Genomic DNA, 13,179 nt, shown 5'->3' with positions numbered 1-13,179 from the left:
ATATCCAATATTTTTCTAATTACTTATTAGGTATAAAACTCAAAATTTAAACTGCTTCAAAATTAGCTATTTTAGAAATTTATGACATCAAGAATAGGTATAATTTGGCATTTTACCTTACTTTGTCACAAAACTAGAGACTTTTATTTAAAAATATATAAAACAAAATATTTCAAAACCATTGGTATTTTAATAGGGGTTGCATTGAATCTATAGATTGCTTTGAGTAATATGGACATTTTAATGATGTTAATTCTACCAATCCATGAATGCGGTATATTCTTCCACTTGTTTATATCTTCCTTTATCTTTTATTTCGACGTCCTGTAGTTTCCAAGTTCTAGTCTTTTACATCCTTGGTTAAGTTTATTTCTAAGTAAAAACAAAGCAAAACAAACAAACAAAACACATCTTTTTTTTCTTCTTTCATATCTCTGGAAGAGAAACCTGGTGGAGTACCTAGTTATCACTTTGGGAAGAGTAATGTCAAAGGGATGGTGAAAATACCTAATGCCAGTGCCAGTCTATGTAATACTGGGCAAGCAGAATTTACTCAAACCAACACACTGTGTTTCAAAATCCATTTCTCAGGAACATTCCCCACATTAAAATTAAACTGAGATAATCAAACAGACTCCTGGTAATGATATTTAAAAATGTATACTCATGTTTAGCTTTCAATACACAGATATAGTTTCCACTAAATATAATTGCTTTTATATATCATGTTTGTTGAAACCATTTTTTAATATCTATAAGCATCTGAAAATGGTTTGGTAAGTATACATATATTAGTAGTGGGCTCAGAGATTATACATACCTAATGTAATTAAATATCACTGACCTTGTGCTCTGTGTATGTGTGTGTGTGTGTGAGTCCATTTATCAGAGCTAACCCATATTAACACATTCTATGTATCTTTGTATGAACAGATGAAGAGTCTATGGCTCGCAGAGTTTAAATAGGTTGTAAGAACCAAAGGAAAAATTTAAAGCGTTCTGCCCACTTGCAACATTCTAGCCTTTTTATTTTTATTTGTTTGCCCCAAACTACAAAAGCTAAATGGAAGAGGAAATATAAGAAAGGCCACTGAAAGAGGACTTGACAATCATAAATGAACCTTTTTTTCCTCACATTTCAAAATAAAAAAATTGTGCACACACATCCATTGTACCTTACAAAAAATATCTGGAAATAGAAAACTTCTCATTGGTGATGATGTGTCTGTAACAAGATAATTTACTATTTAAATGAAAGCTGCCATTTATTTTTTTTCTCAATTGTTTCTCCAAAATCTCAGATATAACAGAGATAAAACTTGCTTATCACAGCACATGAACTTAAATTTCTACATTTTTCACATGTTGAGTCATTTCAATCAATGTTGCTTTTCCAATTTTAGGAGTCTTCTTCATATGGTATAAATTATTTTAAAAACCCACTACACAGTATATACAGTTATGTAAGTAAATTATTGCTTCATTTGTTAAAAGTACCACACAAAATCATGGCATTGCTTTATGATAGGTTTTAGTACATACATATAGGTTCTATAATACTTTTTCCTCTGTTATCTGTCCAGGAAATTCTTTATTCTACCTTATCTTAAAATCTCTGACCTAGAAATCACAGGTAAGTATCCAAAGACTAAATCTTCTTTGCGCACATATCACTTCTAAGATACAGCCCATCAAGAGCAAATATCTTTCATTAAATCTAAACCTCTAGAAATGTGCCTAAGAAGCAAAATCAGGTGCTTCTACAGCATTGGGATGAGGATGAAAGAGAGAATGCAAAGTGGCTTTTAGAGAGGCTGACACATCTGATGTGATCTCACATCACCCTTGATCTGGAAGATTACAAAGTAATTAGTTCCTTTCTGAGGTCCTCCTGGGATACTCCAGTATCTACACCTTTTGTCTTTTCAATCCGCTGTAACAAAATTTATTTCATTCCCTACTTGGAATCTTCAAACACCAAACTCTTTCTAAAAAGTAAGAATGCATAGTAAATAAAACCCAGAAATGGCTTTCTTATTACTTGTTAAGACTACATTTTGTTTTCTTAGACTTATGACAACTGATTATGAATTATTCTGTTAAGAAAATTCGATAATTCTCCTCTCACACAACCTCCACCACAATCTCAGATAAAGACATAGACTTGATTTTTCACCATACTTAACCTTTTCTATTAATGCTATAGGTGATCATATATCCTAAAGCATGAATATTGAAGTGTGAAGGACATGGCCCAGATTTCTCAATGTGCTTTTCTTTTCTTTTTTCCTTTCCTTTTCTTTTCTTTTTTCTTTTCTTTTCTTTTCTTTTCTTTTCTTTTCTTTTCTTTTCTTTTCTTTTCTTTTCTTTTCTTTTCTTTCCATTTCTTTTCTTGTCTTTCCCTTTCCTTTCTTTTCTTTTCCTTTCTTTTCTTTTTTCTTTTCTTTTCTTTTCATTTCTTTTCTTTTCTTTTCTTTTCTTTTCCTTTCTTTTCTTTTCTTTTTTTTTTCTTTTCTTTCTTTTCTCTTCTCTTCTCTCCTCTCCTCTCCTCTCCTCTCCTCTCCTCTCCTCTCCTCTCCTCTCCTCTCCTCTCTTCTCTTCTCTTCTCTTCTCTTCTCTTCTCTTCTCTTCTCTTCTCTTCTCTTCTCTTCTTTCTATTCTTACTACTGCCTATGTCAACTTTTTCCTTAATATCAAATCTTCATATTGTTGGGACCTTTTATTTCTACTTTGAGCTATTTTTGTATTTTTGAGGCTCTGTAATGGAAGGCATAAACCTGTGTAATTAATCAGAGATTGGCAATAATTTTCAAACAATATTATTTTTGGAAATAAAGAATAAAACAGTAAATTTTAAAAGACTAAATATTCTTTTCTCGTTGCCCTCTTTATTTCAATTAATATTACCGGACTTTTCCAATTTATGAACATATGAGGAAAAATAGGCAATTAACTCAGCTTGGCTGTATAGTTAGTGAAACATTTGAGAGACAGAATACAACTAAATTAATGCAATAAGCAGACTTCTGCAGAATGTAACCCACTAGCTTATGTATCCTCTTTCATTCATTCATTTATTCATTCATTTCTTGCTGTTGGAAAGTGAAGATAAAATTTGTTAAAATATATTTTTATTGATTTCCTAGAGGAATGGATAGGGAGAGAGTCAGAAACATCAATGATGTGAGAGAATCATTGACCAGGTGCCTCCTACATGCCTCCTACTGGGGACCAAGCCTGCTCCCCGAGGGAATGTGCCCTGACCAGGAATCAAACTGTGGCCTACAGGTTCATAGGTTGATATCAACCACTTAATCACACCTGACAGGCAAGATTAAATTTTTTTAAATTTTCTTTTGATTTTGTTTGGGAGGTCGGTTAGGCATCACTTCTATACTCTTCTTTTGTTTAATAACATGATCCTTGTTACAATTGTGGATGAAGACTAGACAGCTATGAGTAAATAAAGGATAAGTAGTAACAGTGGCACATTTGCTCATTATTATTAACTCATTAGTTCTTTTATCTGACATTGGTGAATTTGTCTTTGATAAACATGTATTCTCAATGCAATGTTAAGTTCTGAAAAATCTGATTTTTAGAGAGAAATAGTTATGGGGTTGTAAGAAATCCTACCACCTTGGGATTTGTTTTAAGAACAGTCGACTAAGTAACCAAGAACAAGAACTGCATTCAGGAACAAAATAACTACAAGACTTTGCACGGACAGTAGTGGCTAGTTTAGCTTCATTGGCACAAAATATGTTATATTAAGAAAAAAAAACACATTTCAATGTCACAATATGTTTCGCAGAGAACACAAAAAGAGTATAAATAGAAATTCTTCTCTTCAGTTGGAAGGTCTTTAAGGACCAAAGAAATCAAAGGCAGGCTTCCTTCTCTTGGACACTAAGGGAAAATAGACTTCTTAGGAACCATAGAAGACTCTGCTCAAAACAAGATCCTCTCAAGACACAACTGCAAGTCAGGAAGATTTAACAGCAACTCAATACTAGACAACATTTAACTAAATTTCTTAACTTTATTCCTGTCTGGCTTAGTAGAAAATGAAACCAGCTCTTGAATACAAAGCCATACACTACCACATGAGTGGTGTAGTAGCAAACAGATTTCAAAAAATAAAATATTATTTCATAAAAATTTTATGAACATAGATCATTGCTTCTCACTGTGTGGCAGAAGGCATAGACTCCTGGGCCTCTCCAGAGTATAGAGAAATCTGGTAACAGCACAATTAATTTCTTCAGAAAATACTCATTTCAATAGAATTTACATATTTAAATTTTGTTGGGTGTATGAAAAATAGTTTAAAGGTGATGTCCATAATTCTTGTAATATAATTTTTTCCTTGTAATTTAGTTTTCTACTTTCCAGGTACTTAAACAAATTACACAATAGTTATGTAGAAATTTAGCAATTTATAACTGGGTAACAAGACTTAATTTCTTCATCTGGGTATGATTTCATTATTTTATATTCTTTAAGTTTTATGATTTTAAAAAAACTCTAAATACTTTTAATGCTAAAGAGAATATTTTTCCATAACTACCAGAGAAAAATACCCATTGGCATTTTTTTTTATTTTGACTAGCAGAAAATAATGTAGGCTATCATATTAGAAGTAAACAACATTTCTAGACATATTTATTTACTTGTTAATAAATTTAAAATCATATTTGGCTACATTGTAAGAAGCACTAAGAAAACATAAAAAATTGAATTAAAATGTGTCAACTGGGTTATGTATTTTATTATTCTCTATTTTATCTTTAGCATTTAATCTGAAAATAAAACTCAAGTCCACCCTAATATTATAAAATAAAATATTTTAAAAATATATAAATATAATATATTTACCTTTACTGTCTGTTATTATTTAGGACTGTTTAAAAAACTGGTTTGAACTTTTACAAGCTAAGTGAAGATGCTCGGTGTGATTATAGAGTGTATATATTGAAATTTCATTTTTTTAAAATATTAATTTTTGAAAGGTTTAATAGTAACATTTTATGAAATCCATTCCCAGAGGAGAAAAACTGTGGGTTGTTTATATAGTTTTTGAATCTTAATTCATGTTTTGAAGTGTTTAGCTTTAGTTCTACTTGCTTGATTATAGTGACATAGACCCACAAGTACATCCAGCTACAGCATTTTCTAGAAAAGACACTGTCCTTTTCACCATCTCAATAGCTATGAAAGCCACAGTTAATTCTGTGGCTTTACAATGGTGGCCTCCAAATCAGTTTGAGGTTCAGTGAAATGAAAATTTCCTCTAAGTTCACATGAAATGTTGTGCTTAACTACAGTAGGAATATGGGAATTTACCTTCACAGAAGAGACTAGCAGTGATGGCGAACCTATGGCACGCATGTCAGAGGTGACAAGCAAACTCATTTTTTTGGTTGATTTTTCTTTGTTAAATGGCATTTAAATATATAAAATAAATATCAAAAATATAAGTCTTTGTTTTACTATGGTTGCAAATATCAAAAAATTTCTATGTGTGACACGGCACCAGAGTTAAGTTCGGGTTTTTCAAAATGCTGACACGCCGAGCTCAAAAGGTTTGCCATCACTGGCCTAGAGGTACTGAGGGCAGTTGGTATCCCCGAGAGGACAACTTCCAATCGCAGGCGATAAATCACAATTAGGTGGTTCCAGTGGAGAGAAGGAGGAAGCAAGAATGGGATGGTTGTGGGGAGGGGAGACCACAGACACTGCCACCAGGGTCTCTGTGCTCCTGTGTAAGGAGTTCTGTGTCCTGGGCACAGCCTCTAGCAGCACCGCTGCAGACAGACAAGAGCCGATATAGATAAGCTCAACATCAACAGCATCACCCAACACTTGCTGCAAGTGAGAGGGTCCAAGACTAATAAGAATGTGTGGCTACAGGAGAATGACATCATGGACTGTGCTTAAAATCCAGAGAGATCTTTCTCAGTCAGCCTGCCCTACTAGAATCCGAAGCACCACTCAAAATATGTGGTGATATTCATGGGCAATGCAATGATTTGCTTCGACTTTTGGGGTACAGTGGTTTCCCATCAGAAAACAACGACTTTTTCTTGGGGACTATGTGGACAGGGAGAAGCGGTCCCTGGAGGCTGTCTGCCTCCTACTGGCTAACAGAATCAAACATCATGAGGATTTTTCCTTCTCCGAGGAAACCATGACTGTGCCAGCATCAATAGGATTTATGGATTGTAAGATGAATGTGAAAGAAGATATCACATTAAACCATGGAAAACTTTCACAGACTGCTTTAGCGTTTTTACTAATAGCAGCCATTGTGGAGGAGAAAATATTTTGCTGTCCCGGAGGTTTATCACCAGATCGTCAATTTATGGAGCAGATTCGGAGAATTATGCGAACAACTGATGGACCCGATCAAGGTATTCTTTGTGGTCTGACACCAATAAAGATGTCTTAGGCTGGGATGAAAATGACAGAGGAGTGTCCTTCACATTTGATGCCGAAATGGTTGCAGAATTTCTCCATAAGGATGATTTGGATTGTATAGAGAGATCGCATCCGATGATTCAAGGTGGATACTAATTTTTTGCAAAGAGGCAGTTGGTCACTCTATTTTCTGCATCCAGTTATTGTGGAGAATTTGGTAATACAGGTGCCATGATGAGTGAGGACAAAACACTAATAAGCTTTTTTTTTTTTTTTTCAGATTTTAAAACCTACAAAGAAAAAAAAAGCCAAATGCCAAGAAACCCATAACACCTGGAAGGGGTACAATTGCAAAGCAAGTAAAGAAATCCATGTCATTTTGACACTGCCCCACTGGGATTTGTGACACACAAATATAAACTTCATTTTGAAAACTGTAATGGGTATTGGTCAGCTTGCTCAAATAGTGCTTGTTGGGTCCTCCCTTCCATTTTTGAGTTAATGAATGGCATTTGCTCATTATAATGAGAGACTTTGCTCCAAAGGAAAAAAAAAAGAAGAAGTTTTCCCTTTTCAAACAACTTTAATGATAGTGTTAAAGCTGTATACCCCAGGACAGTTTATCCTATCCAAGGGATAATTGTACAATTGACCTTTTTGAAAATTCAGTACAACCCATGAATAATGTAAATGCTCATTTTCTTTAGGATATAAAGAGAGCCCTAGGGTGCTCAATCTATACATGTTATTGTCCTAAAATTCATATTGTTGAAACAAGCCACTATGAACATTTTTTTTTATTTTATAAATTTGTTTCAAAGGGAATGCTTATTTCTCTCATTGTCTTGTCATGTACAAACTGGTTTCTATAGCTGTCAACATTAGGAATAACTTTCAACCTGACCAGAATCACTGGTATCTCTATATATAAAAGCCTAACTGACCATTCTACCATTGGCTGGTAGTTATGATGCACACTGACCACCAGGGGGGCGATGCTCAAAACACAGGCATGGAAACATGAAACAGACTGATGAATCTCAGAGGGAAGGGAGTAGGGGTATAGCGCAGGAAGAGATTAACCAAAGAACTTATATGCATACTGGAGGTCCAGCCTGGCCTGCAGGGATCTGGCCAAAACTCGCCCGGTACACGGATTCGTGCACCAGTGGGGTCCCTTGGCCTGGCCTGTGAGAATTGGCCCAAAACCCACAGTGCAACATCCCCTGAGGGTGCAGTCCAGGCCGAGGGACCTCACTGGTACACAAATCAGTGCACTGGGCCTCTAGTAATGTATATTTAATTAAAGCACACTTCCTTCTACTGTGTAGTTAAAATGATGATTAAAGCCATTATTTAAAAAATGGATATCACAATTATAGACAGACATAAACACAAAGTGAATGTGATCCAGAGCTCTATATCTAGTTGACTGAATTTGTTTTATTCAACTTAATATTTTTTATTCAATTTGAATATGTTCTTTTGAACCACTGGACAAATATTAATAATAAATAAGATATTTGATTATAAAAGACAAATTTGGGTTTTACCTGTTTAAGATACAAAGTCCATCTTAAATTAAGTGTAATATAGAAATAGAGTATGATATAAAATTGTTGCTTAGAGTATTATTTGCAAATGAGAAATAGGAAGGCAATAGGAAGATGGAAAGGCACCATGTTTGCCTAATGGGAACAGACGATTTAAAGGAACTTTTTTTGGACAAAACATTGTAGATAAACCAGGCAGAAAAAAACAAGGGTGGGGAGAGATCAGGCATGGAGTAGTTTGAACTGTTTTAACTACCAAGGTATGGATTACTTAGATACTCGTGTTATTCCTGTCTAAAAGCCTGGGCCATGGCTGCCATATTCCATTTCTTGGTAAGAGGAACCTCCCTTGGTGGTATTGAAATTACAATGAGAAAATCTTCATGCACATAAAAGAGAACTGTCATTTGAGCGAGTCTATATATGACTTAGTTAGTGCTACCTTCAGAGGAAGAATAAAGAAAAGGTTGAGAAGAGTTTTCCACATAAAAAGATGCTATCCTATAGAGGAGGAATATGACTTATGTTTGTAAATGTGTTGACTAGAACCTGTGGGTCCAGTGAGATCTTCTAAGTCTGGCCCTCTTGCTACTCCACATGGGAAGGCTTTAGGCAGTACAATCTTGCATTGGGGGACCAGGTTCTTATACATTATTTTAGAAATGCAAAGGTGGGAAGACATGGATGTGCTCTTTCTCTCTCTCTCAATACACAATATGGAGTTCAGAGAAATCTAAGTAACCTTTGACTCAGAAGGACCACCCTGCTCTTATCTTTACTCTGAAGGACTGGGTCTACTTTTAGAAGAGAACTAGATAATGAGTGAACAGGTTGGAGAGTAAACAAATTGACGGTTGTCCAGTATCTACAGACTTAGGGGACCAGCCTATGCTAATGGGAACTTAGGTGGTCTCTGTCAGAGCCCAGCATGATTAGCGGAAGTGTGGTTTCATTAGAGATTCTACACCCAGATCCATGTATTATTCATTTATTGCAGGAGTGTTTTACAAATGGGAGACATGTTTTCCTTAAAGAAAATATAGAGAAGGGGTACAAGTTAGTAAAGGAGAAAATATTTTTATCAGAGGAGAAAAAACAAGTCTTAAAATGATGGGTGTTATAAAAGTGTTTCCTTACCCAAGATATGACCATCATGATGTTCAGGGAAATAAATACTGAGAAAATAGGGCACTGAGAAAGAAGTGGCATTCGTAAGATAAGACATTGGGATAGCCAGGTTCAGAGAGATCAAATAAAGCCCATTTTAAAAATTGTTGTTTCTCTAGCATCTAGCATTCTTGCAAGAAAATAAGAGGCTCTTAGCATGTACTTATATTTTAAGTGATGAATAAGACCAAAAGTCCTGCTATTTTCCTGCCGATCCTTTGCTAAATGTGTAATTTACTAAATTATGTATGGGGTCTCTTTATTTGGCTAAGTTTAATTTGCATAATTTTCTTCACTATTACATAATTATAATGTCAGCTTAACTGACCATTTTCTGCTGATTTTATTTCTTAACATTTTTGCTACTAATTAACCTTCATGGCTTTACCCTCCTTCTATAGAATAGTCTTCCTGAAAATCATCTCATACAAGTTGTCTCACTGATATATCAAGAATAATGAAAACTGTATTACAAGATACTTGCATACTTAGTAGAGAAATACTGTGTTCTAAAGCTTTATGCTATTTAAGCATAGCACAAAAGTTATAAAGTGAACAGAGCTTGAGTATACTGTTCAAAGAACTTTTACAAAATTAAAACACATGTACCTACTTTTATTCACTCTTGTCCTTTTTCTGTCATTACCTCCCTGCAGTACTAACGACTATCCTATTTTGAATATTTTATGAATGTAGTAATTTCAATATGTTCCTTTTTGTGTCTGACTTTATTCAGGCAATATTATGTTGTGAGATTCATCTGTGATGTTCTTTCATATTTCAGATGCACATTTAATTATAGGAATAGACCTTAGTTATTGTGCAAATTTATTTTACTGGTGACAGTGTTAAAATTAAATTAAAAATGGAGACCAGATTTCAGAATTCCCTGAACAGACAAAACCACTTATATCACATAAGCAAAACTAAATCTAGCTTATTTCATGGATATAAGTAAAACTTAGCTTAGCTTATTTCTTGTAAATGCCTCTGATAATAATAACATAAACTTAAGTCATCTTCTTAAAAAGTTATATAAGAAAATCAATTTTAACTAATCCCCTGGTGTCTGGGAACCCCCTATCATATCACTGTAAAGATTAAACAACTTCCTCATTTGCACTTTATAATAAGCCATCATGTAATGTCATGCCTCTGAGCTTCATCTTAGTCTTCAGTTTGAAAGCTCCCAGTTCACAAACAGCTCTTATATACACAATAAACTCTTACTAAATAGTTACTTTATTGATCTAGTGGCTTTCATTTTGTTATTTCTAAATTTTTGACAATAGGGATTTGAATGTTTCCACTTCAAAGCTTTATGAATATTACTTTGAACATCCTTTTATTTATTTATTTTTAATACAGATCTTTTGGTGCACAGCACATTTTTATATATTTCTCTTAAATATCTGTCTTTAAGAGAATTTTGAGTTGTAGGGTATACATATGTTGCTCTTTAATAGTCACTGCCAAATGGGTTTACAAAGTGCCTATAATAATTCATAGTCCATGACACTAGTAGTCTATTTAACATATTTTCCAACACATTACTCAAAGTTTTGTTTTGTTTTAAAATTTAGCCATCCTAATGGGTTTTTATTAATTTTCTTAGTTTTTGCTTTTCTGCTCTTCCCTATCTGTTTTTTAATTTTTAAAAATATCCTAGATTCAATTTTATTAATCTATTGTTTTTAGTCCCATAACCTTACATAGTTATGCATTTCACATATCTTTGTGGTGTTTTAGATATCATGATATGCATTCCTAAATTTTTACAGTCTACACAGAAGTGATATTATGCCACTTTACACAATATATAGAACAGGTTCAATCATATAGATCTTTTCTTATCCTCTGTGGTATTTTATGTTGTAGTTATCGTACATATTAAATCTATAAACATTATAAACCCATGAGAAAATATTATTTTTGCTTTGAGTAGCTATGTAGATATTATTTAAAGATAATAAAGAAAACCTAGTCTTTCATATGCATTTACCTTCACAAGGATCTTTATTCATTAAAAAAAATGAGTTTATTTATGATGGCATTTCAGATGGAGGAACTTTTTTCACAAGTGTGTATATGGTGACAAAAATATTATTATATTTAATTTATGAGAAAATATGTTTATTGAGTTTTCATTATTGAAAGATATTTTACTGCATGTAGAATTCTAGGGTGAGTTTTTTTCTTTACTTTTAGTACTTTAAAGACAGTTAGTACTATTTTCTAGGCTGTGAGGATTTTATTAGAAATTGCAGTCATTAGATTATTCTTCTGAGATAATGTCATATATTACTTTCTGTCTGCTTTCAAGATTTTCTCTTTATCATTGTTTTCCAGTGGTTTGTCTACGAGGTGCCTAGATTTAATTCTCATTGAATCTGTCCTATTGACATGTCGCTGAGATTCTCTAATCTATAAAAATATATATTTCACCAAATTTTGGAGGTTCACCATTATTTCAAATCTTGTTTCCTAATCCATAGAGAAATAAATGTTATAATTCATTCAAATTCTTGCCACTACACCTGGAACTGGGATAAAGTCTCCTCTCCTCTTTGATTCAGTGTTCTCCAGATCTCTTAGAATTTTTATACTGTTAGCTCTCTCTTTTTCTCCTATATTTTAAAAATGTCTAGGTCAGTGGTTGGCAAACTCATTAGTCAACAGAGCCAAATATCAACAGTACAACGCTTGAAATTTCTTTTGAGAGCCAAATTTTTTAAACTTAAACTATATAGGTAGGTACATTGTTATTAACTTAATTAGGGTACTCCTAAGGCTTAGGAAGAGCCACACTCAAGGGGCCAAAGAGCCGCATATGGCTCGCGAGCCACAGTTTGCCGATCACTGGTCTAGGTCTTTGAAAAATGCCAGAAATATTAGACATAAAATATTCACTGAATAGTTTAAAACTTCTTACCACCTCATACTTAAGATTAGTTTTTAACCTGATCGAGTTTTCCATCAAATATTCTTTCATTAAAATTAACTTAACCTAGCATTTGATCTCTTTTTCAACTTAAAATATATATCACAAGTCTATAGCTTAATCACTTATAACAAATTAAATAAGCTTATAACTATTACTTCAATGAAAAAAATATTTTTAAAAATAATTTAAAACCATTGTCATGTCTTTTCCAAATTGCTACTACCTGGGTAGACTAAAGAGAATTACAATTTGTTTTCTATTTCCATTACATGTCTTTTCTCTTTCATTTTAGAAGATCTCTATTATTCCTGTGACCAATATAGCACAGCAGAAATTAAGCTGGTTTCAGCTTCTGGGCCCAGGCCATGAGAGTTGTGGCTTATGCTTCTTATCTTTTTGAGGAATTCTTCTTGGAAGCCAGCTACCATGTAAAAAGTTTGACTACCATGAGACAAGCATATTATGAAAAGTCAAAGCTATATAAAAAGACCCTGAAAATGAGACATAATAGGAGTGTGGATGGACAAGGAAAATGGGGTGAAGAGAAGATCTGGAAAGGAGATCTTCCAATCTTAGCCATCCTGATGAGGCCACATAGTACAGAATATTGAAACCACATTGTTAGGTAGCTCCTAAGCTCCTGACTCCCAAAATTAAGAGAAAAATTAGAAGCTTCTTTGAGCCGCTGTGTTTATTATATAGAAATAGATCACTGAAATGAGAAAATAAATAACTTGGTGTTTATTTCTCACTATCCAAAATTCTAGTATCATCACTTAATCTGGTCTTTTTAAAATTTTATTTATGTAATTGAAATATACAAAGATATTTGCATGTATGGTTTATTTAACACGGTTTAGTTATGAGATGTATATGTGTGTGTCTGTTTATAATTATTTCTTCTTGTTTAGTGTATACAATAAAATATAGGAATATATATATTAGATGAATATACAAAATTTAGTGGCAATGTTCCTATGATGAACATTCTACTTATTCTACATTTTGGATTATTATTAATAAAACTTCTATAAGTATGTTTACAAATAGATTTTATTGAATCTTACATGGGTTTTTGTTTTATTATAAATAAGA

At 33.3% G+C, this 13,179-nt stretch overlaps 1 pseudogene; it reads left to right on the top strand.

The window, feature by feature from the left end:
• The window catches only part of LOC132226756 (serine/threonine-protein phosphatase alpha-3 isoform-like), a 133,216-nt pseudogene extending 120,763 nt beyond the window's left edge, over positions 1 to 12,453 (top strand).
• The last annotated feature ends 726 nt before the right edge of the window (positions 12,454 to 13,179 follow it).

This window comes from Myotis daubentonii, chromosome 2 (genome assembly GCF_963259705.1).
Source record: "Myotis daubentonii chromosome 2, mMyoDau2.1, whole genome shotgun sequence".
Taxonomy (NCBI): domain Eukaryota; kingdom Metazoa; phylum Chordata; class Mammalia; order Chiroptera; family Vespertilionidae; genus Myotis; species Myotis daubentonii.
The sequence above is the reverse complement of the archived record's forward strand: the minus strand, read 5'-3'. Positions and strand labels throughout refer to the sequence as shown.